Source organism: Peromyscus maniculatus, chromosome 6 (assembly GCF_049852395.1).
Source record: "Peromyscus maniculatus bairdii isolate BWxNUB_F1_BW_parent chromosome 6, HU_Pman_BW_mat_3.1, whole genome shotgun sequence".
NCBI lineage: Eukaryota > Metazoa > Chordata > Mammalia > Rodentia > Cricetidae > Peromyscus > Peromyscus maniculatus.
Window position 1 is genome coordinate 33,268,419 of NC_134857.1, and position 23,549 is coordinate 33,291,967.

The 23,549-nt window shown below is 42.4% G+C and overlaps 1 long non-coding RNA gene across 2 annotated transcripts in view; it reads left to right on the forward strand.

Moving 5' to 3' along the window:
* The first annotated feature begins 4,794 nt into the window (after positions 1 to 4,794).
* The window catches only part of LOC143273729 (uncharacterized), a 39,861-nt gene continuing 21,106 nt past the window's right edge, over positions 4,795 to 23,549 (forward strand). For both annotated transcript variants that reach the window (XR_013051917.1, XR_013051916.1), the window contains exons 1-2: positions 4,795 to 4,884; positions 17,506 to 17,615. This is a non-coding gene — a long non-coding RNA (uncharacterized LOC143273729). The remainder of the gene's footprint in view (positions 4,885 to 17,505; positions 17,616 to 23,549) is intronic.

Below are 23,549 nucleotides of genomic sequence, written 5' to 3' on the forward strand. Positions count from 1 at the left end.
ACCCCTTTAATCCCAGCACTGGAGAGGCAGAGCCAGGTGGATCTCTGTGAGTTCGAGGCCAGCCTGGTCTATAGAGCGAGATCCAGGACAGGCACCAAAACTACACAGAGAAACTCTGCCTTGAAAAAAAAAAGAAAAGAAAAGAAGAGAGAGAGAGAGAGAGAGAGAGAGAGAGAGAGAGAGAATGGTTCTCATAGGTTCTTAGATTGAATACTTAGTCACCAGGGAGTGGCACTCTTTGAAAGGTTGAGGAGGTGTGGCCTTGTTGTAGGAAGTGGGTCACTGGAGGCAGGTTTTGAGGCTTCAAAAAGCCCATTCCAAGCCCAGAGTCTCTCTCTCTCTTCCTACTGCCGGTAGAAATGGATATCGATCTCTCAGCTGCTGCTCCAGCACCATGTCTGCTTTGTGTGCTGCTGAACTCCCCGCCATAAGGATAAACCTCCGAAACTGCAAGCCAGTCCCAATTAAATGCTTCTCTTAGGAGAGTTGCCATGGTCGTTGTGTCTCTTCACAGGAATAGAACACTGACTGAAATAGTGGTGCGTGATTATAAGCCCAGCACTTAAGAGGTGAAGATCAGAAGTTCATGGTTATCCTTGGCTATATAACGGGTTCAAAGGCAGCCTGGGCTACATGAGACATGGTATCAAAAATAAAAAGTGGGGCTACAAGGATGGCTCAGTGGTTAAGAGTGTGTAGTGCTCTCACAGAGGACCTCAGTTCAGTTCCAAGCATCTACTTCAGCCAGCTTGCAACCTGCGGTAACTCCACTTCCGGGACATATGATATCTCTGGCCTTAGCAGGTACTCATGCCCCATGCTCATGTCTTCACACAGGAGACAGACAGACAGACACACACACACACACACACACACACACACACACACACACACACACACACACACGGGGATGGGTTGGGGAGGGGGCATGGAGGGAGACAGTGAGGAAGAGAGGATTACAAATAAAATGAACCTTAGAAACGATTATTTAAAAAGTTAAAGAAAGGCAGGGTGGAGGAAGGACAATTAACCTGTACTTTATTCAGTTGCTTCCTGCTAAGTAAGAAATTAAACACAAAGTTTACATACAGGTGGTGATTTGCTTGAGTTAGTAATTAGGGTCACTTTCTGCGTGGCACTGCCTGGCTTCACTCACATGTCTGGGACTGCAACTGGAGCATGTTGAACATCCGGGACAACTCAAGTGTTGGGGTCTCTCTCCACCTGTCTCTCATCCCTCAACAGGCAAGGCTCCGGAGGATCAAAGCAAAAGCCTCAAAGCTTTGTACAGCCTTGGCTGAGACCTCATGGTAAACCTTCTACCTCATGGTGTCAATCAAAAGAAGCCACTGGCCAGCCCAGAGGCAGATGCCAGCAAATACACCCCCTGGTCACAAGAGGGATTGCAAATAACTTGTGGTCGTTTTCATCAATCAAAAGTACTATCCATGAACCTGTACAGCAGGCATATTAGCTGCCTTCTAATTAGAAAAGAGACTGCTTCGTTGTGACTATTGACCTGAACGCTAAAAAAATAAAATAAAAATAAAATAAAAAATAAAAAACACCTAATTCATGTATAAAAGTCAAGTAAGACATTGGTCCCTTAGCATTTATTAAAAAGGGGGAGGATTTTTTTTAACATTTTTCAGTGACAAAAAGTGGGTTGTGATGTGAGATAATAAAAAGCTTTTATGAAACATTTTCCCTCTGTCTTTCGACCGTAAAGAGAAAGAAAAGGCCAGAAGCAAACACGCTCGCAGTTGAGCAGACTCAGAACCAGGAGCTTGCTTCCCGATGCTCCGAATGCTGGAGCCTCCTTATAACAGAGGGCAGAGGAGAGTGTGCCAGCTGACCTGTGCATCTTCTCCAGGCTTAACAGCACAGACTCACCATGCACACCTAAGCACAGATAAGCATACATACACGTGTAAATGTACACTCAGAAAGAGAGAAAGGATACCCCGAAACCTACATAACTGTTGAGAAAACCATAACTCATCAAAGAATTTACTTGTTGCTGTGTTCTATGGTTTTTATTTCTAAAACTAATTATTTAAGTAAATACTTATTACTCTAAATCTTTTCTTTCGTTATTGTGGAACCCTTTAATAGCTCACTTATGCTGAACACAAAAGGCACCCTTCCAAAGAATTACTCCACAAGAACACTTAAAAGCAGTAATTCTAAATTTGATTGTCCCACCATGAGTAGGCCATAAAAACAAAATTATAGAATTCTCAAAATGTAAGGATCTAAGTTTAGTTGGGTTTTTATATGTACTATTGTACCTTGTGTTCATGAAAGTCTGTTTTCAAAGACTGTTAAGTCATTGCCTGGTGATGTTTATTTGTATTTAGTGTCTACTTATGAAAGCCGAAAGCTGAAGTTATCGTGGAAATTTGTGCTTCCCAACGCTGAGCCATAAATTGATAGAAGACTCACTGCTATGTTCTTATCGATAGATGACAGATTAACAGATGGGGGCCCAGATAATGGGGAAACTTGATCAAAGTCAAAATGCTTCTTATAAAAGCAAGAAAAACTTCTCCACTTACAGAAATGCACCGTGAGGGCTGGAAGGCTTCAAATCAAACCCAGATAACAGATATTTCTTCTCGCAGTTATGATAAGGTGTTAGGGAACTGATTTACTCTCATATTTGAAACAATGGGGTGAAAAAAAAACAGGAAAATGCATGAAAAAAATAAAACAACATGAGACGATGCGTGAATCTGTGGTAAGGAAAAGAAAAGGATTAAGCCCTCAGTAACCCCCCCCCCCAATGCCTATCAGACTAAAGAGAGAATCCAGGCCAGCCATGGAGCAGACTCCAGGAAGAAGCCTGCAATGAGGAATGGACCTCAGAGTCCAAGGACAGGTGGAGTGCCAGAGTCTGTGGACCAGGACACGAGAGAAGAGACCACTAGCTCCATAAACAGACAAAAGGTATCAGAAGGGTGCATCATTTGAATTTCCTAAGTTGAGTTGATCACCCATGTGTCAGAAAACTATGTGAGGCTAAGGAAAAACAGAAAATCTTTCAGGTACCCAGGAAAATATCCCTTGGAATTCACATAGATAAGCATTAGTATCTTCCCAACAGCCAGCACAATGTCACTGGAAATGAGCTGTACCGTGGAGGATCGTGAAGGACTGCCTAAGTAGTGAGGAAAGTTTAAACACAGCTCTGGCTCTGTCTAACAAGGCTTGCACTCAGTCTGAAAAGAGCAGACTCTGTTCAAGTGATCTAACTGCATTCTAAAACAGATGCAAAGTATTTATAGCATTTTCAAATTTATCCAGAACCAACTAGATGAGTCATAACGGCTCCCATCTATCCAAAAAATTACCAAGCGTGATGCTCAGTAGTGCATCAGAGGCCTTGGAGACAGCTTTTTCCAGTGAAAGTCCTGTCTCGGGGCCTGGTGCTACTCCCAGGCTCTGCTCCTCACAGTCATGCAGGTTGTCTTTGGAAAGCCCCAGGGTACCAGTTTTTCAGAGTTCACTCTATCGAAGTATCCAAGTTATCATGTTCATCTCTACCAAGCTATAGAATGAGGGGAATATGATCAAGAAATGACTGAAGGCCAAGCCCCAGACCTAGAAGATCCACCTCTCAAAGTCATGGTGCTTACTCAGATTCATGCCAATAAATTTGAAAGTGTGGTGCTGAGAAGTGACCCAAATCAGACAACTGTGCCTTCCTATACATACTCAATCATAATCCCCTAGACACAAGAAAGGACCTCTGCCAGTGAATTCCTCCCAGGGCTCAACCTGCCCCGGAGGCATCCCTATTTGTACAAAATGAGAAAATTTATCAGGTGCTAAAAGAGAAAGATATGGTTGTGGTAGTTTGATTGAGAATGGCCCCCATAGGTTCATATATTGAATGTTGGGGTCACAGTTTATGGGAATGTTTAGGAAAGATTAGGAGATGTGGCCTTTTTAGAAGAGGTATGGCCTTGTTGGAAGAGGTGTATCACTGGGGGTGGGCTTTGAGGTTTCAAAAGCCCATGACATGATAGAACTCTTATCCAATGGATGATGGAAGCAGATGCAGAGATCCATCACCAAGCCCCAGGTGCACCTCCAGGAGTCCAATTGACAAGAGAGAGAAAGAGAGAGAGAGAGAGAGAGAGAGAGAGAGAGAGAGAGAGAGAGGATTACATGAGCAAGAGATATTGAGACCATGATTGGAAAAAGCACAGAGACAAATAGCCAGACTAGTGGAAACACATGAACTCTGAACCAATAAGCTCCCATGGAACTGAACTAGGCCCTCTGGATAAGTGAGACAGTTGATTAGCTTGAGCTGTTTAGAAGGCCCCCAGGCAGTCGGACCGTGGCCTGTCCTTGGTGCATGAGCCGGCTTTTTGGAACCTAGGGCCTATGCTGAGACACTTTGCTCAGCCTTCCTGCAGGGAGGAGGGGATTGGACCTGCCTCAACTAAATGTACCAGGCTGGACTGACTCCCCAGGGGAGACCTTGCCTTGGAGGAGGTGGAAATAGGGGGTGAATTGGGGGGAAGGGTGGGGAGTGGGAGGAAGGAGGACAGGGGAATCCATAGCTGATATGTAAAATGACTAGAAAATTTCTTATATAAAATAAAAAATAAAAATAAAGAAATAGCAATAAGCTTCAACTTCAGCATAGGATCCAAGGCTTGAGGCTTGAAATGCTTGTCATCGTGAAAAATAAAAAATAAAAATAAAACACACACACACACACAACAAAAAGCCCGTGACAGGCTCTGTGTCACTCACTCTCTTTCTTTCTCCTGTCTTTAGCCCAGGATATAAGCTTTCAACTGCTGCTCCAGCACCATGCCTGCCTGCCTGCTCACCACCATGATGATTAAGGATTAGCCCTCTGAAACTGTAAGCAAGCTCCCAATTAAATGATTTTGTTTATAAGCAGCCTTGGTCATAGCAATATAGCTAAGACAATGATCTACAAGAAAGAAGAAAAAATTTAAAAAAAAAAACTGACCTAGAAATAATAGTTTGTAGTTTAGCTGACCAGTGTATTAAAATTATTGTTGTTAAGTCTGTCCCACACTTTAGATAGCTAGATGGAATGTATACATATTAACAAACATGAAAATTTTATGTAAAACACAATAAAACCCCCAGAATAAAAATATAATGACTAAGACTACATCAAATGCAATTAACAGCAAATTAGACGTAGCGAAGGAAAAAGAGAATGAGCTTGAAGCAAACCAGACAAACCACTGAAAGTCAGTAATCCAGACAGAAGGTGATTTTGTAACACACAGGACAACAATAAGCTTTGAAAGGACTCTGCTCAATTAGTCTCCAATGCAGAGGAGAAAAGAAATAGAAAAAAATTAAATTATTGTTGAGTTGTCTTACACTTGATAAAAACAAACTACAGCTCCAGGAGATCCAATGCTCTCTTCTGGCCTCTGTGGCCACCCACATGTACATGCACATACACATGTGAACATGCATATTCACACACTTGTGCACACACACAAATTAGTTAAGGAGTTAACTAATTCACTTAATTAAAATCTTTGAAAAAATAATATTTAGACTTGAATGAACTCATCACTGGAGGACCTTCTCTACAAGAAATATCAAAGAATGCTGTTTAGGCTGAAGGAAAGGAATACCCGAAAAAACCTAGATCTACACAAAGGAAGGATGAGTTCCAGAAATTGGATGTGTATAGGGAAGTACAAAGACTCTCATCTTCATCCTGACATGACCTTTAAATCTGGTGAAAGTGGGAATGGTAACAATGCTTTGCAGTTTGTGACACTGCAGAACCTTACCTACACAGAGGTCACAAGGCTAGACATGGAAGCGTATTGCAGTAGGGCTCTTGTACATACATCAAGTAATGCCGTATCAGCTGGTGAGAAGCAAGGTCGGTATGCATATTATGAACCATGCAGCAAACACTGAGAATTCAAAGAACGAGAGCTGGCAATCCAACCAAGGAGACAAAGTGAAATCACGTCAGTACAAACAGTGTGAAAGAAAGCAAAACAACAAAGAGCTCATGGCACTAAGAGAAAGCAGAGGTGGTAGACCTTAAGACAACTATATCAACAATTACATTAAATGTAAATGGCTCAAATGTCCCAACAAAAGGAAGAAATGATTCAACTGGATTTTTAAAAAGGCAAAATCCATTATTATTCATATTTATTTGTATTTTCATAATATAGTTATTGCCATAAGACCCCAATTTAAGAATCAGAATAGAAATAGGTTAAAAGAGTTGAGGATACCCAATACTAATAGCAGTTAAATCATATGAACAACCTGGTGAAGTTGCATTTAAGAAGTTCTTGCAGGCTGTCAAGATGGACCAGGGGGTAAAATTACCTGCCACCAAGCCAGACAATTTGCGTTCAATCCCTGAGACCCACATGGTAGAAAAAAGAACCAACTCCCACAAATTGTCCTCTGGCCTGCACACACGTGGAATGGTGTGCAATCATGCACATTCATAAACACCTCTCCACACATACATGTGACAAATAAATTAATTTAATTTTTAAAAATAGAAGTTCTTGCTATGTTTGCATTTAAAAAAATAATATCTTAGATGCTTTTTCTCTATGATATTAGTACTGCCTGTGAAGATGAGGGCTATAGAGTCACACCTTTGTGGCAATAGGGGAATGAAAGCTAAAATCAGGAGATGAAATGTCTCTTGGTATTTTATTTCTTTTCTTTGAGGGTTTTTTCCCTCTGTTGACCAAACAGTAAAAGAAAACAGCAACAGAATCTTGAGGTCTTTTTGCTCAGTACACCAACCACATCGTCGATCCGCTATCACCAAGTATATAAAGCAGGGTTTGCTTCAGTGGCTCTAAGCTTGCCTCCAAATAAACAGACACAGGATTGAAAACAGACGCCTACAATGGCAAATTTAAGAGAAAATGCACTTTAAGTTGATTCTATTTCCCCACTCTGTCTCTTTTATAAATAACATGTGGTTGGATTGAGTTGTTTCCTTATGCAAGATTGCTGAATATTTTTGGTTAATTCAAAGTTTTCTGTCAAGTTATCTTTTAAGGGCATTTGGTCCCTGCACAAGGATAGGGTGACATTACAAAGGCTAAATGCATAAGCACTCAACAACATGACCTGTGCTTCATTTAACTATAGTCTATTTTCTTGTGTTCTAAGGCTTATTAGTCCTACTAAAATTGGTAAGTGTGCAGTGAGGCCAGGGTTGTAGGATGTGAAGCCATGCAAGGAACCAGATGTGGTTCAGCTGGAAGCAAAACTGGAATGAAAATACAGTACCCCCACACATCTGAATTTCACTGAAGAGAAACTGAGGCTGAACAAGGGAAGGGATCCCAGAAGCTGGACCTCAGGTACAAGAAACAAAAAACGGCAAAGAGAACGTGATGTGTCCGTTGAGTGAATCCATGTTGCGATTGGCATTGGCTAGACAAAATGAGAAAAAAGTACATTCAATTTCAGGGGACCATTTGGCAGCAAGTGAAGAAGCTGAGGAAGAGAAGTACAGTAAGGTGCAGCTTCTAAGTGACCCTCAAGAGCACCCCAAGTACACCTCAAACACAACGCCTCCAGCATCCAATAGAGACTGAAAAGCTCCCATTCCTGTTAGAACCGATGAATGTGGATCTAGCAGATACCCACCTTCAGCTTGGACTAAGACTGCTGCACATCTCATGAGTATCCAGATGAGCAAAGAGAAGGAACACCAACAGCAAAGACTACGAGGGGAACAGAGGTCAAATGGAACTTTTAAAAATCTGATTCTCCCCCTTACATCAACCTACAGGCAAATATCCTAACCTGGGAAATGAGGCACTAGGCACTTAAATATACACCAAAGTCAAATCCTTGGGCCCGATGATGTATAAACAAGAGATGGGGAAATACACCAAAGCCCAAGTTGGCTTTGCCAAACCACAGAGTAAAGATCCTTGAAGGCTCCCAAAGAGTATTTATAGAAATTAGATAGACATTAGGAAGCTGACCAGTGTATTTGGAGATGGTTCCTCTAATGTGATGAGAGAAATGAAGTTAGAAACCCTCTCCAAGCTCAAAGGGCAGGAAGGCATAGGTAGAATCACAGGCGAGCTACAGGAAAGGCATAAGCATGGAGGATATACAGTTTACTGGTACATGGCCACAAAACCTGAGGCTTGCTGGAGAGAAACTGTTTGCAGATCTCTTTCCCACACCTGAGCCTCATGTACATAAAAATCCTTCTGTCAGCCTAATGTGAACAAAATCAAGCACATTCCTGAATAATCCCTTATGATAACAACAGCTGTTAAGTGTTTACTATACTTTATATCTCTAATAAACACAGCAAATATATTATCATGGTATTCATAGACACAAATAGGTCTAGCCTCAACTCATTTAAAGATGAGGAAACTGAGGCTCCAAGTTAAACCATTTGCAGTCAACTCTAGCTCTGCCTCCTACCTAATGCTGGATGATAACTACTGAACTATGCTGCCTCTCTTGAAACTGGCCTAAAATAATTCTTTGGAGGCATAGTCGAGTCAAGAGGATCAAGTTAAAGAACTATATAGTCCAAACTCAGGAAATTGCTAGAGTAAATATTTTTTCCATGAGCCAACAAAAGGAAGAAGAGGAGAAGTGTGAATAAAAGGGAGGAAAAGGGAACAGTGGGGATTGGTTTTAAATGTCAGCTTACCACAACTTAAGCATCACCTGAAGAGAGAATCTCAAGCAACCATATGTCAGGTTGGTCTGTGGTCATGTCTGTGAGTGATACTCTCGATTTATCAATTGATGCAAGAAGACTCGTCCCATTGTGAGTGCAAGAATTCCCCACCCTTTACCTGACAAAGACAACTTGAAGAAGGTGGCATTTATTTCAGCTCCTGGTCTCAGAGGGTTTGGCTCATAATTACAGTGAGATTGTAGCATGACAGACCAGAGAGTCAGAAAAGATCAGAAAGCAAAGGGACCTGCTACATTTTTCATAAGTTCCTCTTTACCTCCCCTTTACTGCAGATATATGCCCCCCCCCAGACTAAGGGATGACAAGATGGGCCCTCCTTATGGTTTACCCTTTGGAAAAGCCCTCATAGGAACACCCTGGAGTGCACCACAGTCTCCTGGGTGGTTTTTAAAACCAGTGAAGCTGACAATGAAGACTAACCATGGTGTAAAGACACATCATTACATTTGGCAAATGCTTGGCTGAGCAGTGTATGCTTAAGATAAAGAAACAGGAAAGGAAGAGAAGAAAATAAGGAAAAGGAAAGAAAGAAGCAAACATCACGGTCCTTCCTCCTAAGATTTTTTACAGTAGCCTAAGAAAGAAAGATGGAAAAAGAAATTGTGATGCTGCTAAAAAGCTGAGCTGGCATAGATGTAGCCCATCATCACAGAGGAGAGAGAGAAAGGAGCTGACTTATGGAGACCTCAGGGTGAGTGTGACTGTGACCTTTCCAGAGGGTTGATATTGTATGATTAACACCTCTAAAATCTGCCTCCACTGTCCTATCTCCACTGTCACCATCTGAGAGCAGACCCTCACAGCATTTCATCAGAACAACAATCCCACCCATTACTCCATTCCTTGACTCATCATTTCCTATCAGCCATTCAAACCCAAGTCAAATGGTGATCACCTACTCCCCTGTTCAAACTCCTTCCTTGGCTCTCTGTGTCCTCAGGATGAAGTCAGTCCCTAGTTTGTCCAGTACTGGCTCCAGTCCACTTATAGCTACAGCTTGTACTGTGTGCTCTTGTATAACAACCTAGACTCCAGTAATACTAAAGTATGTTCTGTTCCCCAGGTGAGCCAGGATCTTTTAAAACACTGTTTTCCCACATGCATGAAAACCAATGCCCCTCTGTCTCTACCTGGTTCATTCCTACTATCCATGGAGGATGTACCCAAAGAGTGAACTCTTTCCCATCCCCTTGTCCCTCCTACACACATCATTGTCAATGGACCTCTGTCTCCCTGACTGGACTCTTGCTGGAGTCTAACACACACAAAAGACACAAGGCATTATTAATTTATGTCTAGGATAGTAACTGACAACTCTAAGTTGGTGCTATGTGGTTCCTGAGATGATGAACTAACAAGCACACCATTTCAGAGACAGGGAGCAGACTCCCGCTCTCCCTTGCTTGTAGCCCACAGAAGTTTGTGTAGTTCCCATGTGACATTGTGGTGTGGAGAACTAAACACAGCATTATGAAGATAGTGATATTTGCTGACCCTGTGTGGGTCAATATTTAGAAGCTGCAGCACAAGGCTGACTTTCACTTGACTTAATGTCAAACAAAATGTCATATTTTCTTTGCTTTGTTTTGGGAGGTGTTTCAGTTTATTTGTTTGGGGAGTTTGGGTAGGGGGAAAATGAAATTATTTATAGCCAGTTTTTCACTCAGCTATTTATTTGGCTTTTTTCCAGTTAAAGTGCAATATAATATTTTTATCTCATTAGTAAACCTTATTGATTTAGACCCATAATTCTACGTCAATAACAACATTTTGCATTCTGAATCTGTCATTCAGAAGGTTGCTGAGACTCCATTTTAAACATCTGCATATTAGGCAAGCATATATTTTATTTTTATACATGTGTAAATATGAAAATATATTACATATCTCCTAGCCATTGGAAGAAAAAGGACATTTGACACAGAAACATGCCCTAACTGCCTCCAGCTCAACTGTTGCGCTAAACCTTAGTCCTCCATGGAGATTCTTCCACTTAGAACTTATAAGCCACTTTAACATTCTTCATGAAGATCTGGGAAAAAAATCTACAATTCAATTTATGTGTGTCTAATGAATTAACTTGTGCCTAATGAATTCCACACCCTTCCACATCTCCATCATGCGAATCTGTCTGAACTAATGTTTCAGGACCCTCAGGTTTCTACTTCCTAGAAACTGTATATTTTGAGCACCTGCCTTTCTAGATTGCAAGATATATTTTACAATCACTTTTAAAAAATATCTCAGTTATCATGGACTATGGTTCCTCAAGACCAAGAGCCCTAGATGGCATTTAACCCAGACAGAGGTTTTCTCTTTCTTCAATGCTCTCTACCATGGTATTGCTGACTTCTCCGTTCTGAACAAACTCCCTTGACAGAAAGGACAGGAGAAAAAGCAGAGCTTTGCAGGAGTGCATTCCTTCAGTCATCAGGTCTTCGAGACATCCCTTGCTCCAGGCATTTCAAGTGACCCACCAGATTGTCCTTGCTCCAGGCAAACAAAACCAGCTGACTGTCAGTGTGTGAGTCTGACTTAACTGAATGTTTTGAGTCAGGCTACTGCAGCTCTCTAATTAGGGCCTATTCTATAGGCTTTGTTTAGAATGTTCCATGCCTTTCTGAACTTATGCTTTTCTATTACTCCTTTGGCAGTTTATTAACATTCTTAGCCCCCATCCCAACCCTGGGAAGGGCCTCTCTTCAGCTGCAGTTTTGATCTGTGGTTTCTAGAACGCTTGTTCACATTTTTTTTTTTTTTTGCTAAACCTAAAATGCTGAATTATCAAGCATGTATTGAACACCCTCCTCTACCTGTCTTTCTGTCACAAATGTCACTTCCTGCAGCTCTGAGGGTGAGCCGTCTCTCACAAGCTATACTGAATTTCTCACGCCGTCAGACAGGTCCTTGACCTGTGACTCTGGAGAAAACCACATTCTAAAGATAATTCCCGGTCACTCCCCTCCTTGACCTCACATCCACACTATATCCCCTGAGCTCCCTGAATTGTATCTGCTTCAAAGTATTATGTGCATCTGACCTTCAGGCTGCAAAGTACAACTGATACCCACAGTACAGCAAAAGTTTTCTTAATTCCCCAAAGGAAGCTAAGGCCGGCCCTGCCTGTGTCCTAGCTGTCATTGATGGCTGGCCACCCAGCCCCACCGTCAAGGATAAAATAGGAGCAACTAAGTTCAAGCCTCCACTGCTTCCCCGGGAAAAACACCACTGAGCTCTGAGGGACAGCCACACATTGTCAGGGGGCTGTCCGTTTTACAGCGACTTCCGGCACTATGTTTTTCTTTACAGGGCATTCGATTTATACCTATAAATTGACTTCCCAATCTGCAGCATGCCTAACTTTTCTTGATGTTCACTGAAAACAAACAAACAAACAAAAATACTCCCCAAAGGTATTCATGTGAGCAATAGGCAGCTTTCTTGCCTCCAGCCCTATACTGAAGTCACGTGAGATGACTGAAAAAAATGATCTGGAGCCTGAAGTACAGTCTCTGGGACCTGCCCCGCCTCCGGAGCCTACAAAGTGACAGATTGTGTCTGCTAGTGATAGAATCCAGTTTCTCTCGGCTATGGCTCTCATGGATGCTCTGCAGCTCCTCTTTATCTCTGCTGAAAGCCCCTCCCTATGTATTATCCCAGGCTGTATGAAGATGAGCTCAGTGTACTGTTAGGCTTAACCTGCCAAGCTACATACATCTTCTAGAATGAACAGAATTGGGACATGAGGCCAATCCTCAGCTGTCCATTGAGGGACTCTCTATGCTCAACTGCTCCCATATATGACTAGTCATATTCTTTACCTATTTTAATTGGTTGTCATGTTGTTACAAGGTTGTCCCCTACCACCACCACCACGACCACCAGTTCCTTGAGTTAGTCAGCTTCTCACTCGCTGTAACAGATACCTGAGATAAGTTGACTTATAAACATACAAGTTTATTTTGTCTTTCAGTTTGAAGGTTTCCATCCATGACTGGTCGGCCTCATTACTGTGGAACTGGCATGAAACAGTAAGGGAAGGCTACACCAGGTTTCCTTTCTCATCGTGGATATGGCATCCATAGGTTGTATATTACGGCAGGAGTGCATGGCAGAGCAGGACGGAAATTAGAGAGCAAGGAAGGGTGGTTTCTTGCTTCCCCTCCAAGGACATGCCTCCAATAACCTACCTTTCTACCCCTAAGCTGCATCCTAACCATTCCATCGTCTCCCAGTAGGGCCACTGGTTAGGGACCAACCCCTTACTATGTAGGCTTTGGGGGCACATTCTAGATCCAAACTATAGCTTACTTCTCAGAGACTAACTTTTAACTTCAGTATTCTTGAAGACACCACACAGTTACCTCCATTTACCACCCACAAGGGGCTGAACTAAGTGTTCCTTATGGTCCTTTCTAGCAGTAAAATTTATGATTCCATATAAGAAGCAGTTTCACTATCTGCCTGAGATTACACATAAATGCTTTTCTTTTATCTGAATTTATGTCAGGTGGGACATCCACTAAATCTAAAAGCAAAGCCATTTTGCTTAGGATCCTTTCAGAACAAACAAAATAGAACAAAACAAGGTGCCTGCATATAAGTTTTCGTTTGCTCTAAGAACATGAACATTTTCTTGAATATATAATTTTTACAGTTAGGAAAACTATTGGATGCTATTTCTTACACACACACACACACACACACAAAAAAAAAAAAAGCACCTCATGGTGATTCTGAGTTACACAAAAGATGATTGACATGAGATGCGAAGTAGGGGCTTGGAGAGATGGGTCAGTGGTTAAGAGCACTTGCTGTGCAAGCATGTGGCCCCGACTTCAGATCTGAGCATCCACACAACACGCTGGCCATGGACTCATCTTCACCTGTAATCCCAGCACTGTGGTGGGTAGAGACAGGATGATCACCGGGTTCATGGGCTGCCAGCCTAGACCAAAACACATCCTCCAGCTCCAGGAAGGGATCATACCTTAATGAGTAAGTCAACGAGAGATAGAGGAAGATGCCCAGTGCTTTCCAAGTGCATCTGGCTTCCTACACACACGTGAATGCAGATATATACTGCAAAGGCAAACACACACACACACACACACACACACACACACACACACACACACACACATACACACACACACAATCAGAAAACACGTTTCTAAAACACAGTAAAATAATGAAATCTTGAGTGGGTGAGACCTTGCTAAGCTCCTATCATTCCAAAACCTCGAATCTCTCATTGGGCCCAAATCCTGTGGGTAAAATGCATCAATAATGCAAGGCCTGGTCCTGAATGGAAGGAATTTGGAAATGTTCCTTGTTCTACACTCTGAAACATCTTGGAGCTGCCAAAGACAGCAGTAGGCTGTGTGTTCTTTTAAGTAGATGGCTTTTTTTTTTTTTTTTTTTTTTTTTTTTTTTTTTAGTTAAAGGAGAAGAAAACCCACGGATCATATGCGTCTCTCTCTTGTTTCTAACTGTCACGGAGGCAGAGGCTGCTGGGCCAGTGAGACTGATGCAGAATGACAGGGGCAGCACACTGCTCTCCGAATATGATGATACAATTCCGAGAGAGAGAGAGAGAGAGAGAGAGAGAGAGAGAGAGAGAGAGAGAGAGAGAGAGAGAGAGAGACTCTGCCACTCTCCTCATTATCTGCTGCTGTGCTCTCTGGACGCCGCCTCTGCTCCCTTCAGAATGAGGGGGGACTATTAAATATAATTCTGTTAATTATGGCTTGGTGCAAAAGCCATGGGTCCTGAATCAGTGCCCCCAAGGAAGAGCAACATGAGGTAAAGATTGGAGGGCTTTTATGGTGGTGCTCCAAGATAATTATAGGTATGGAAACCAATTTCAGAGTGAGGATAAAAAAAAATAAAAAAAAAAACAGCCAAGCCCAGACTGTTTTCATAATGCAGCATAGCTCCCTTTTAATGGGAAACATTAACTGATTTTCCCTGAGGGAGGATAATTCTTGCCATGTCAGTCTCCTGGACAGAAAGTCTCCGGCTTAGGGCACCAAGCAGTCAAGAAGAACCCAGGAGCTTCAAGTGCATACTGCAATTTCCCAGCCTCTCACCGAAGCAGCCAGGAGGAGGCAGAGCTTATTTTTCTACAGGTACTCCAGCAAGAACAATAAACCAGACAAATATATATGTACAGATAGCCTTCAGCATAGATTACACAAGGATGTAAATAGGTCCACTGTATGACATGGCATCAAAAATCCATGTTTGAAATAATGATAATAACCATCTTCAATGGTGCCGTCAGCTAATATCTAAGAACTTAGCCTTTCTCTTTAAAATATTATGGACCAGGATAATGACTCACTACACAGACTGGAGGAGAGTCACTTTAATTCCATGTGAAGGATTACAAGCATCTTAGATGGGCTTTCTAATGGAATACAAGTGGGCAATAAAATCTCCTAGAGGGACTCTGCCATCGCTTGACAATGATGGACTCTTGGTCTTTCTTCTGCTATCTCAGATTTCTTTAATGTACCTTCTTGATGCACTCTGGCGAAATGCGCCCTCCGATAAAGCTCAGAAACTTGTGTTCCTTCGATGGCAACTTAGTAAAATATTCTTCAAGCATGAGAGTGTATCTAGGGGGACACAACAATCCAATGTTCTCTAAGTTGTGGGACACAAGTTCATGGTAACCTGTCTTAGTCAGGGTTGCTGTTGCTGTGATGAAACATCGTGACATTAGCATGTTGGGGAGGAAAAGGTTCCTTTGCTCATGCTTCCATCTTACAGTTCCCCATCAAAGAAAGTCAGGACAGGAACTCACACAGGGCAGGAACCTAGAGGCGGGAGCTGATGCAGAGGCCATGGAGGAGTGCTGCTTCCTGACTTGCTCCTCATGGCTTGCTCAGCCTGCTTTCTCAGAGACCCCAAGACCATGCGCCCAGGGGTGATCCTACCCACAATGGATTGGGTTGGGCCCTCCCACATCAATCACTAATTAAGAAAATGCCCCAGGAGTTTGCCTACAGCCGGATCTTACAGAAGCATTTTCTCAATTGCGGTTCCCTCTCCAATGACCCTCGCTGTGTCAAGTTGACATAAAACTAGCCAGAACACCTTCCCTGGGGCAAGAAATGGTATTGAGTTTGAGGAGAATATGAGATAAGAACTTCAATACAATGGCTCACTTCGTGCTCTTTCAATCTATCAAACTATCTAACTGAACAACAGTGTCAGTTGGTATTTCTCAATCTTAAAAACTTTGGCGAAAAGCAACAAATGACATGTGGCTATAATAAAAGGAACAACAGTGGTAAAGGGATGACAGATGTCGGTCTAGAAATTTAGACTGGGTTGTGCTGCATCAGCACCTCTGACCTGGAGGGACCAGGTATCTCTCTGCTCCTGTCCTCTGCTCTGCTAACAGTCACAGCACCCTTGGGACCTGCCCACTGGATGCCGAGAAGCACACCTTTCCCTCCGACTGTGACACTAAAAGGTGTCTTCAGACATTTCCCAGTGTCCCCTGGGTAAGGAAGGAGCCACTCTGAGTTAAAGCTAACTTAGAGCAATATGATGTCTGCACACCTGTTTAAGTGCAGAGACTGCAGGGAATGTGTTGGGCTTCACAGATATGCCAATATGAAGGATTTCAGAGATGACAGCCATCAATCAAAGGAAGATGACACATGGAGTCAAGGAATGCTATTTGGATACATTTCAATAAAGAAGATTTCCTTTGAGGATTTTCCCCTATCCACTGTTAATTCAACTATATTAAGATCGGCCATCTTACTTCTAATAACAGATTCCAGCTGTGAATCCTCAAGGCAAGGTGCTGAGGGTCTCTTCCTCGGCAGTTCGTTTGTCTGTCCAACCAGACAGTAGAATGGGCTCATGAATCTTCATAGGGAAAAACACATGATCAAACCGGCCAATCTGCTATGCCTCAGTGGGCTGAACTGGCCTGGCTTTTTGATGAGGTGCTTGGCAGCCTGAATATTTAATTTCACTCTTTTATCTTATGGTTGGGGTGCATATGCCCAGAGGCCTTTGGACACTTGCCTTTTTTTTTAATAAAGCTAATAAATGCCCCTAGGAAATTTACCTGTATCTAAACTGACATAACCAAGCTGATACATCAGAGGGGTCAGGCATGAGAGATTCCAGCAATTTATATAAACGGAGGAAGCTGGCATGGGCTTGGACCGCCTAGAGTTATTACTCAGGCCTTGGCAGCCTTCCAGGCTGCTCATAATTTTAAATAAATTCTGATCTTGGTGATGTATACTTATTGATCAAGTTTTCAGAAAGTCATCACCATGTACTCTTTCACTACATATTGATCTGAAATCTCCACAGTTCCTGAGAGAAGTCTGGCATTACATTAGCTATTATCTGCACCACAATTTATCCTTCTATCTGAATCAAGCTTGTGGATAAGTGAGCCATTCTGTTCCACTTACTATGGAAAGAGACCTGGCGAGCTGTAAGAAAATGAGAGTCTTGGGCCCTGCGTGTCTCAATCTGTCACTAATTTCCATTGGTTATTTTATTTCTCAAACTCTCAATTCCTTCTTTGTATTAGAAAAAAGTAAACAGTGTTATCAATAGGTAAGAAATTCTAGCATCTTTTCTCTCCCTTCAAATCATTTGTTCTAAAAATGCTCTGGCTGCAGATCTGCCACCTACATTTACTAGGTGGCTCGTGGGTGTCACAAGACAATCTTGCTCAATTGTCCTTGTAAATAATGACTTCTGTTTCTAAACAGCTGGCCTGAGTGAGAGGTGAGTTGGGCCACCAGAGAGCTTTCATCAGCACACAGTACAAGTCTGGCTTCCAGAGGTCCATCTGTACACTAGTTCCTCAGACGAGTCTCGGGTATGTACTTTCTGTTGGGTTCTGTACTGAGATCACAGCCGTGCATAATAAAATGTTCCTACTCCCCAGTACCTTGGGTATGAGAAATCTCCACTAGACACCCAAGAGGTCTACCTCTATATAGACAGCATGCATATGGCAAATGGTGCTCACATTATAGACTTTGGGAGAGGCCTTCTGATGAGCTGCACAAACCATCATCATAGTGTCATGCTGATGTGGTGTCATCTCTTCCCTTTGTCTTCCCTGAGAGGAGCAGGAGTCACCATGGCATTTTGTTGTCACAATTTACTGAAGGAATATGGTCACAGAGCCCCACCAGGGCACTTCTACCCTGCAACCAAGAAATAGTACCCCACACTTGGCCAGCCAGAGATAAATAACCTGTGAGAGCAAGTGCTTTGGCTTTGTGTCATCAGGGTCCACACTCATGTGATCCAAAAACCCCCAACATGTATGGTCACCAGAACCTCTCCCTACCCGCTTCTGAAAACTTCTCTGTTTGAGTCTCATAACTGTCAAGGAACAGAGAAAATGACTGTTGAAAGCCCAGCCATGGAAGGATGTGTATATCACTCCTCCAAGGCTCAAGGAAAATCATGGGAAGGTATGCAGGAGAGTATAAGAGGACTCAAAAGATGGATCAGGGATGACTAGCAGTTGCTGTTCTTGCAAAGGACCTGGGTTCAGTTCCCAGCACCCACATGGTGGCTCCCAACTACCTGTAACTGCAGTTTCAAAGGACTCAATGCCCTCTGGCCTCCACAGACACACATACATACACTCTGGCAAATGCATATACAAATAAAATAAAATAAATAAACCTTCAAATAGAAGGCTGCAATATCTGGAATATGAGGGGGCATGTCGTCAATCACCGCCTTCTGGGTATGTCATGGCAGATGCATTCATAAACTCATGACAGCTGTGAGAACCTGAACAACATCTCCACAAGACTGAAACAGTCCACTGTGGTGATATTTTATTTGTGCTTTAATAAATAAAGCTTGCCTGGAGATCAGAGGAAATAGTAAGTCATGTTAGGTAAACAAAGAAGTCGTGCAATTTTAGCACACGCCCTTAATCCTATCAGTTAGCAGACAGACTCTGTGTGTTCAAGGTCACACTGGAAACAGAGTCAGGTGTGGTGGCACACACCTTAATTCCAACACTAGTTAACCATAGAGGTCTGGAGGTCTATACAGACAGACAGAAAGTGACAGAGCTGTGTAGAAAGAGGAGGTGATGTAGCTGGGCTAAGAGAGCCAATGAGAGAAAAGAACAGGAAAGGCATATCTCTTTGGAAGCTGCAGAGCTGGTGAGGTAAGGTTGGCTGGTGGCTTTCCCTATTTCCCTGATCTCTCTAAGGCTGTCATCCCTATATTTGGCTCCACATTTTTTATTTAATAAGACTATTTAGGAATTTGTCTACAGTCCACATCCTGTCATGGAGTGGCTAGGGACTCACAAGGCCCCACTCTTAGAATTTCTTTGCAATTAATGGTTGGGAATGGGGGCGTTTTCTTCAGTGGTGTACCACAGGTAATGTTCTCATGCTTTTGCAAAGAAACTCCCACCTGAATTCCTGTAAACAACTTTAACAGAAGTAGAAGCAGAAACAAAAGAAGTTAATGTGGGGAGATGAACACGATCAACAAAACACAATATGTACACATATGAAACTATTGAAATTACACATATCATTGTGCATAATTAATTTATACTAATAAACATTTTTAAAGGGAAAAGGCTTCATATAGAGAAATAAAGATAAATTTAAAAATACAAAACTTGGGTACTTAGGCCACATATCTGCTCGCGCTCTCTCCCAGCCTGTGGAGTGTATTCTATGCTTTCCGTGTCACTCTAAAATAAACCTGTGCTTTTATTACAAAATTAAAAACCCTCCCTGCTCTTCAGATGATCACAGTCTCTCTGGATTAGTGTCTCAGTGGACTCCAAGGTGAAGCCACCCATGTGAAACAGTGCCTAGTATATGGTGAGCATTCGATGGCTATGTGTGGAGTTAATGACAGGTTTCTTCTCCACACTAAAGAGGGAAGTTCAGATGGTACCCTCTGTTTGTCACTCTTAGGAACAAATCTAATGATGGATGATGTTGGAGTATAGGAGGGCAGTGACAGAAGATGCCCTGGGAAGCTCCTTGCACCAATACCTTCCATTCTACTTGCACATAATACCCACCGCCAGCTCTCAGGTGTGTTGGGTGCTAGCGAGATGCTCAGGGTTATGAGCAATTGTTATGAGCAATTGCTGCTCCTCCAGAGACCCTGAATTCTGCCCCCGGGACCCATATTGGCTGGGGACTGCTTGGAAGTCCACATCCAGGGGATGATACAACACCCTATTCTGACCTCTACAGGCATCCAGACACATACTTCACACACACACACACACACACACACACACACACACACACACACACGCACACACACACAACTAAAATTAAATCTTTATAAAATTTAAAGTAGCTACAGTACCACTGATCAGTCTGTTGCAAATTCTACTAACAATCTCAAAGGAAGGCAGAATTGCACTTTTGATAACACACAAAGGGGTTTCTGACCTATTGTCTGTTAGCTGTAACCCTTACTACGATCAACAAGAAAGAGAGAGCTCTGATCTGAAAGAACAGAATTGACCAAAAAAACAAGATTGATATATGGGAAAAGTCTTGAGTAGGTAAATAAATGTACATATGGTATCCAGGCCGGCCTCCTCCCAAATGCCTAAGAACTCCATGAGGGACCACTCCAATCCCCAGAAAATGGGGGCTTTCCAGCAGGTATTCTTACAGGATTTGAGATCGTTAACACGGTGTCCACTAAGAATGCATGCCCACTGTAGTAACCTGTCGCTTTTGATGGACTGAGCTACCTTACCTGGAACCCTGTTCTAACTGCACAAGCTCACATGCCACTGCTCTCTAATCATCTCTGCCATTGAAGATTGCTATAACTAATCCCCCACAGACCACAGCTCTTTATGTTTGCGAAGCAATTATAGTGATAGACTCAATGCTCCCATGTCCACGCACAAATTCTCAGAATCTACCTGCCACGTTACATGGTAAAATTAAAATAAAGTCATTGTCAGCTGATCCTAAAACAAAAGATTATCCTGATTGACTAGGTGAAATCAATACAACCACAAACCACTTGAAAGTGGAAGAAGGTAGAAGTGTCCCTTACACAATGGTGCAACGTGAGAAAGACCCAACTGGTTATCAATGGCTTTGTACATGGAAGGTAGCCAGTGGCCAAAGGAACAGATAAACTCTGCACATTGGAAAGAAATGGAGCCCTGACCATACCCACCAAGAGCCCGAAGACACCCTGTGCTTATCTTCAATGGACAGAGTTAGAACAGTCCATTTATGTTGTTTCAAGCCACAAAATTTGTGGTAACTTGTCATTGATAATTGATAGACGCAACTACAGGAAATTAATACTGTAATCAGACACAGGTGTAGGGTGGGGAGCGAATTGGAGCTGGAAAGAGAGCTATATGGGAAGAGTACTTACCTAGATGCTTAAGAACTAAAGTTTAATTCTCAGCACTACAAAGAAAAAGAGCTAGTTAATCAGGGGCATGCCAGCAATGATTTGAGATAGCTCTTTGTTTCCCAGTAGCTACAGGTTTGGAAAGGACGAGTTATAAGGTCAGCTACCACAGCTTCCCCAGGACACAAAGTCTTCTGGACCCTAGAATGGTTCTACTCAGTAAATTCATTTCATTTCTTCCTCATTCTTCCTCTTTTTTAAAATATATTTATTTTTACTTCAAGTGGGTTAGTGTTTTGCATACATATATGTTTAGGCACCAAATGTAACAATGCCCATGGAGATCCCCTGAAACTGGAGTTACAGATAGTTGTGGGCCACTACACTGGTACTGTACTAGGAAACAAACCCAAATCCTCTGCAAGAGAAGTAAGTGCTGTGTGTGTGTGTCTGTGTGTGTGTGTGTGTGTGTGTATGTGTGTGTGTGTGTGTGTGTATGTGTGTGTGTGTGTGTGTGTGTGTGTGTAGTATTTTTCTTTTATTGAAAATAGATATTTTTCCTCACATAATATATCCTGATATGGTTTCCCCTCCCTCCACTCCTCCCAGTCCCCTCCACACACCTCCCTTCCCATCCAGATCTATTCCCTTTCTGTCTCTCATTAGGAAACAAACAGGCTTCTAGGGGATTATAATAAAATAAAATATAATAAGATGAAACTAAAACTAAAGTATTAGGATTGGAAAAAACAAAGAAACAGAAGAAAAAAAGCCCCAAGATAAGGCACAAGACACAGAGACCCACTCATTCACACACTCAATAATCCCATAAAAACACTGAGCTGGAAGTCAGGATCCACACAGAGGACCTGCTACATACGGGTGCAGGCCCTGTGCATGCTGTCTGAGTCTCTGAGTTCATATGAGCTTTGATCATGCTGATTTAGAGGACCTTGTTTTCTTGGTGTCCTCTATCTCCTTTGGCTCTTACATTCTTTCTGCCTCCTCTTTCTTGGGTTCTCTGAGCCCCAAAAGGAAGGATTTGATGGAGACATCCCATTTAGGGCTGAGTATCCCAAGCTCACTCTCTCGCTCATTCTCTCTCTCTCTCTCTCTCTCTCTCTCTCTCTCTCTCTCTCTCTCTCTCTCTCTCTCTCTGCATAATGTCTGGCTGTAGTTCTCTGTATTTGTTCCCATCTGCTGCAGGAGGAAGCTTTTCTAGTGATGGATGAGCAAGGCACTAATCTATGAGAATAGCAGAATGTTATTAGGAGTCATATTATTGCTGTTAGTTACTTTGTTTGTTTGTTTGTTTGTTTTTAGACCAGTATTACTTGGTTTTACCAAGTCCCTGGCCTATCTAGTCTCAAGTTCTTGATTACCCAAACAGGGCCAAACAGTTCCATTTCATGGAGGGGCCTTAAGTCAAATCAGATCTAGGTTGGTGACTCCCACAAGCTTTGTCCCACTATTACGCTAGCACACATTGCAGACAGGACACCATTGTAGAAGGAAGGGTTTAAGGCTGGCTTGATGTTTACATTTCTCCAGGGTTTGATTCCCAGCTCTCACACAGCAGCTCAAAACTTCCTGTAACTACAGGGGATCCACTGCCCTCTCTGACCTCCTTCACAATGTGGTGCACATATACTCTCTCTCTCTCTCTCTCTCTCTCTCTCTCTCTCTCTCTCTCTCTCTCTCTCTCTCTCTCCCTCTTTCTCTCTCTCTCTCTCACACACACACATGCACAAATAATAATAATAATTAATAAGAATAAGAAGCAAATAAATAATTTATTTTAAATTCTGAATATTAAGACTGTGTTTCCTGCCTATGGCACAGTTTCATATGCCTTCATTTAGTGTTTATTTTCCCATTTTTTATAGACCATTCTAAATGGCTCATTCATCTTTTAAACTGAACAACAGATAATTAGAAAATAGCAAATTAAAAGACAGACTGCTAAGGATACACAGCCTGTTAGCAAAAGTAGATGGTCTGACTATAGCAGAAAAAAAAAAAAAAAGACAGTCAAAGGCAAGGTGGAACTGATTGTTCTATAGGGAAGCAGCCTATGCCAACCTAAGCCTACGACCATTCCGTTTGCCCATACTCACAATGATCCTGAGTCTCCTTATGAAAACTGTTCAAATTATGTCCTGCATATTCTATTTATGACAGCAAAGACATATTCACCACTTTGGCAGAGATTTCATTAGAAACTGTTGACATAATTTAAATGTTGATGTTCCCCGGAGGACCATATTTCACTATTCAGGGTGCTGAGTGCCGTTAAGTCTCAAGACAGCTGAGGAGCATGGGCAGTGAGTCCCAGCAAATGGAAAAAGAAGACACACGCTTCTGCTAAAACCTACTAAATATGTAGAGTGCAGCAGAGGCTCCGCGACAT